Raw genomic sequence first — 5,971 nt, 5'->3', positions numbered from 1 at the left:
ATAATGGTTATTCATATTTATTAATTATTTAATTTATATAATTATATTAATAATATATATATTTTAAATTATTTTATTTTTAATAATAATAATAATAATAATTATTTTTAAAGGTCACAACTAAGCTAAGCATTAAATTGGTGTATATAAGTTAAATCATAAATAAATAAAATAATGGTTATTTAAATTTATTAATTATTTAATTTATATAATTATATTAATAATATATTTTTAAAATTATTTTATTTTTAATAATAATAATAATAATATCTATTTTTAAAGGTTACAACTAAGCTAAGCATTAAATTGGTGTATGAGACTCTTTGTTTGTGGGACAAGAGACCCACCTCCACGCAAGTATTTGACTGCTAAGTCTACAAAGGCATACATACTCTACCCTTTCTGGTTTTGAACATGTGACCTCTAAGAAAGAAACACATTCTTAGTTAGGCCCACTCAAACTGTGTATGAATCAAAATTTTTCTAGTTAATATTAATAATAATTTTATATATTATTATTATTTTTATTTTGTTGAATAATTAAAATAAATTTAGTAAATGAAATTATCATTAATTTTTCAACTCCAAGTTTACCACAACCCATTATACAACTCTCTGAAACAAACATTTGGCATAATTACCTGTTTTAATTCTTTACTCGGCTTAATTACCTATGTTAACTCTACGTGAGTCACCGTTAAAGGAAAGCCATTGGAGAGGTGTATTGGCCACAATATTTTCCTTCAATTTTCGTTAGATCCTCATTCTGATCGAACCGAAGGTGGACAACGTCTATTCGGCTTATCGAGTGACAGGATATTTTCTTGCAATGTTCGTTATATCCACATTCGGGTGGGGTCGAAGGTGCGCAGGATAAATTCCCTCTTGAAGATCTAACATCTACTTTCCTATAAGGACAAACTAGACGTGGATGATATACTGATGCGGAAACCAAATGCGATTCCCGAATAACATAACTTTGGATTCAGTAGTAATGCTGTCGATCTCCCCATAAAATTGTTGTATTCAAATGTAACCCAGAAGCCTTGGCGTTTCATTTAAATTTTAGTTGCATGCGGCGGAGTGTCAGACTGATCTGCTCGCCCCTTGTTGACGAGAATATGATCGACATAGTCATTTTGGTTGAGGATTCATGTTTGTGACCAGCCATCCATCTATTTCAATCAATCGTCGGAATGTATTCTCAAACCAATCTGACCGGATCCAATTCCAGCTATTCAATGTCCTTTCTGAAAAGGAAAGGAAAGAGTAGACATACCACTAAGGACAGAGCGTAGAGATGGTATTGTGGCCGTGTGATATTTTCATGTTGCATTAGATACGCCCAGAATAAATTCGTTGGTGGAAAGTATAGTGGTATTAACTAAATACTATCTCCACCAATTCCTCCAAAGAATGGAGCAACTAAGTTCTCAGCGGCAGTGAGGAAGTGTCACGCACCCACTCTCACTTAAGTTAACGTCGTCCAGTTTTTTTTGGACGTGTGGAATTAACAAGGTTCATTGAAATCGTTGGGACCAACTGACGATTATTCCACTTATATTTCTTATTTATGTATATGATTTATTATGTTAGCGGAAATAACATCAATATTCCACACAAGTATAATACCCAATTTAACATTCGATCATCAACGAAAGTATAATACCTAATCTACTTCGTAAGTCTAGCAATTGTAAATATCATAAAAACGTGAGGCAAGAGACATCACGTATAAAACTCTTTTATATTATAAAGCCGTGGGTGCGCTTGTGGGTGCATGAGGGCCTTACATCCTCCCCACCACGAGTCATTGTCATCTTTGGCAATCCCAACACCTCTTAGTGTATATTCTCCTTGAACTTGTGTTGTTCCCTCTAGCATCTTTAGAGTGACTCACTCATCTCCCATCCATCTTTTTCCGGTGCATTCTTCCAATGCCAAAGATTCTCTAGCTTCATGGTGCATTCTTCCAATGCCAAAGATTCGCTAGCTTCATATTGTTGTCGATCCTTGTTGTCATGTAGGATACTGTCTCCTAAAGCTCTAGATCTAGATGATCAACGATGAATGTTGGTCCTCACAATGGCTCTGCTCTCTTAGGATCTTTCATGTCTAAACTGACATGTTTTCAATTGAGATATGAATTCCATTGAAACACTTGCCCAAGGTCTCTCTGTAATAAGCAAAGACTAATAGTTCTCCTTACAATCTGGTATCTCGTTTTTCATGCTGACAAATGATATAAGTATGTACATAATCCTCCGCATCAAGTCTCATGCACTCCCATAGCTAACCTCTCTCCAATAATGCTAGTGTTCTACGTTGTCCTAAGTTGCCAACCCAAGACAAGTCATGACACTGTTTCAAGAGCTCCTTTTGGAGTCTACTCGACGTAAGAACATAAATACGATCACCAAAAGAAAAGACCATTACAAATGTAGAAATCTCATGTCATCCCTTCCTTCACCTACTTCATAAATTATATAGTGCCGGTCTCCAACCTTGCAAAAACCTTCCTTCACAAATATTATGTCATCTAAATATGACTCTCTCTTGGCAGTGGTTGGTTCTGTTGTTTCTCAATCGCAACCGATTGTGCCTTTTCACTCCAGGAATTTGTTATAACATTGAGCTTCCATAGTTAATACTCAATGTTCACGTCAAACTCTGCTAAAAAGTCCTACAAACATGCTTGCTTCACTGAAAGTATGGGATAAGATGCAAAGTAACTCCTCATAATGTTATCTATCTTGACCACAAAAGGTATCCCAATCAAATAATGCCTCCACACCTAAAGACAGTGGATGAGGTCAAATTAAAACGAAGAATCGTCAATAATTCCTTATTTAAAAAATAATTAATAACTACTTCTTTCAATAATTTTCAATTTCCTCTCCTTTCAATCCACTTTGCTGCAAAGAACTTCATGTTCAACAAAAATATTATATTTAAAGAATATGGTTCGTGGTATCCCATGTTTCTCATCGGAAGCAGGCTGCGGGCCAATAGTCCAGATTTTGTTTTTGTTATAGCTTTCTCTTGATATGGTTTCATCATGGTGCTGGTGTTTATGCTCTAGCTCCGAGGTTTTTAAAGGCTCGATCTTGCCATTTCTAAATATGGCTCTTTTTCTGTGCTGATCCAGATCTTTTGGGACATATACTATGTTCAAGTGAATGTACATTTTGACTCTTTTATATATCTTATATAAATACAATCATGCTTTTTCTGTGTTAAAAAAAATAATTTGTTTCTGTGTTGAAAAAAATAATTCATAATATTTTACCCTGATTTTGAAATGAATATATATATATATATATATATAAATAAATAAATAAATAGTGGGAAAACTTTGCTAAATTTATAATGAGATAATCATTACTAATTTGCACCTATGCTTGCTCTAACATGTCGCTCAGCGTAGCAAAAGAAGTATACGCGAAATAAAATTAGATCCCGGCAAGGATCGAGCTCGCGAAAAAATTAAACTAGCTCCCGGCGAGGATCGAACTCGCGACCTTTCGCTTACAAAGCGAACGCTCTACCTCTAAGCTACGGAAGCAACGGCGATCACATTTATACAAAGTGCATTTCTATGGCCACTTAGTTGTTTTATCTTATCATCAAAATAACGATCTTAAGATATGCGTGTACCACAGTTTGAACCGTCTTTGGTCTCTTTGAATATGATTCTTTAACCCTATCCAGTTTCTCGAAACTAGCTGCCTTTTCTGTGACGTAAACTGCTTATTTTTAACGGTCAGTTTGTAGTAATTTTTGTTGTGATTGATATGATAAAAAGTTATATTATAAAACAATTATTTCTCACATATTATTAAAAAAATCAGAGGTTTATTTTTTTTGTAAAGATTTTGCAGATTTTTTTATTTTTGTTTTAAGTTGAAAATTGAAAATGTATAGATATTTTGAATTTAATGATTTGTTTGAAATTAAGGTTTTCAATGTTTCATTTGTAGATGTTTGGTTTATCTTGTAATAGAGCTTAGAAAAAACAAATTAATTGAAAATGTGTGTATATTTTGAATTTAATAGTTGGTATGAAATTAAGGTTTTGATATTTTTCATTGTAAAATAGAAGTGGTGTATTTGTTATTTTTATTTTGTATTTGGGTTATAAATTCTCAACATTATATAAATTAAATAATAAATAAATGTTTTTATGACTATCCACATTTATTAATTATTTAATTAGTATATGATTATACTAATATATATTTTTTCAAAATCATTTTTTTTTATAAAAGTAAAAATAATATATGAATCATAACTTTTCCAATAGGTAATAAAGATAATAAATTTTTAATTTTTAAATGAAAAAAAAATCGAAAAATATTTTAAAACATATATATATTACTATAATGTGAAAATGTGAATATATATTATATATATTAGTAATTTTATATTCCCAAGGTTTAATATCTTAATTTTAGAATTTAGCATGAATATATATGATATTAATAATGGCTTACATTTATAGTATTAATCCAAAAAGTTTATAATATTTATTTCTTGGCTTCTCAATATTAATTTCTTGGATTTTTAATATTAAACGATTGAATTTTTAATAATAATTCTTTGGGTTTATAATATGAATAATTTATGTTTAATATTATTTTTTGGAGTTTCTAATACATTGTATTTTTAATATAATAATATTTTTTATAAATTTCCATTATAATTGTTATTACTATTTTTGTAATATTAAACTTATTTTTATTTTTTATTATTATAAATATACAAATTAATAATGATTAATATATTAATAAATTAATAAATAACAATAAATATATCAAAAATGATACTAATTATAATTAATTATTATTATAAATAATTATAATTATAATTATTAATTATTAATTATTATTATTATTATTATTATTATATATTATTATTTATTGTTATAATGATAATTATAATAATTAATGTATTTGTTAATTAAAAAATTTGATTAATAAAAAAAATTCATGGTTGACCCGTTTCGATGGTTCATCTTCAGGACCAGATAATAATAATAATGATAATAATTATAATTAATTAATAATAATAATTAATGTTTATTGGTGTATTTCAACCACATTTATTAATGTAGTTGTGTATGTGATTATTTGATATATGTCTATCCATGTATGCCAATTACATTTATTTAAAAATATTTTTTGTTCCTTTTATTTATAACTAATCATAATATTAAGAAAAATGCATTTGATTTGAATATTTTTTCTTTAATAAAATATAAAAATAATAATATGTTTAAGATATTACTTAGTCAAAATAAAAATAAATAATTATGTATAAATTTAAGCTTTTGTGATCCATATTACATTTAGGAAATCTTTTTGTAAAAATCACATTGAAATTGTTGAGTTGACCTGTTTCAAACAACCAAGTGTGGTTCATCATCAAGACTAATGTTGAACCACACTGGGTGGTTCAAAATCCTTAGACCCAACAATTTCAATGGGAATAAATGATTATTTTCATTAATTTTTATAATTTATTACTAATAGCTTTGAGATAAGAGAACCAATGGTATTCATGTAGAATATAGTTTATTTAAAAGAGTAAATTGAACCAACTTAAATACATCTTAACTAAAAATTTATCAAATAATGAAAAATATCAAATATCTTAAGATAAGAAATAAATAAATAAAAATAAACAACTTAAGTGAAAATGAAAAAAACTACAAACTAAATAATAATAAAGATAAAATTTCTACACAATTATAATTATAATTATTATTAATTTTTAATTTCATTAATTTTTGTTAAATAATTAAAGTAAATTTGACTTATTCAACCAATGATTATTCAACTTCATATTCATGAGAACCTATAATACAATGATTATTGAACTTCATATTCATGAGAACCTATAATACAACTCTCTCTCTGAAATAAACATTAAGAATAATTATGAAATGTGATGTGATACACAACTCTCTCTG

At 28.2% G+C, this 5,971-nt stretch overlaps 1 non-coding gene across 1 annotated transcript; it reads right to left on the bottom strand.

Annotated features, from left to right (window-relative positions):
• Positions 1-3,493: 3,493 nt before the first annotated feature.
• Positions 3,494-3,565, bottom strand: TRNAT-UGU (transfer RNA threonine (anticodon UGU)). Its single transcript has one exon. It is a non-coding gene; the product is annotated as a tRNA-Thr (tRNA).
• Positions 3,566-5,971: the final 2,406 nt, after the last annotated feature.

This window comes from Pinus tabuliformis, chromosome 2_2 (genome assembly GCF_031772625.1).
Source record: "Pinus tabuliformis cultivar Carrire ecotype Pingquan chromosome 2_2, CPIR1, whole genome shotgun sequence".
In the NCBI taxonomy this organism is placed as follows: domain Eukaryota; kingdom Viridiplantae; phylum Streptophyta; class Pinopsida; order Pinales; family Pinaceae; genus Pinus; species Pinus tabuliformis.
Note: the sequence above shows the minus strand (reverse complement) of the source record. Positions and strands in the feature narration are given on the sequence as shown.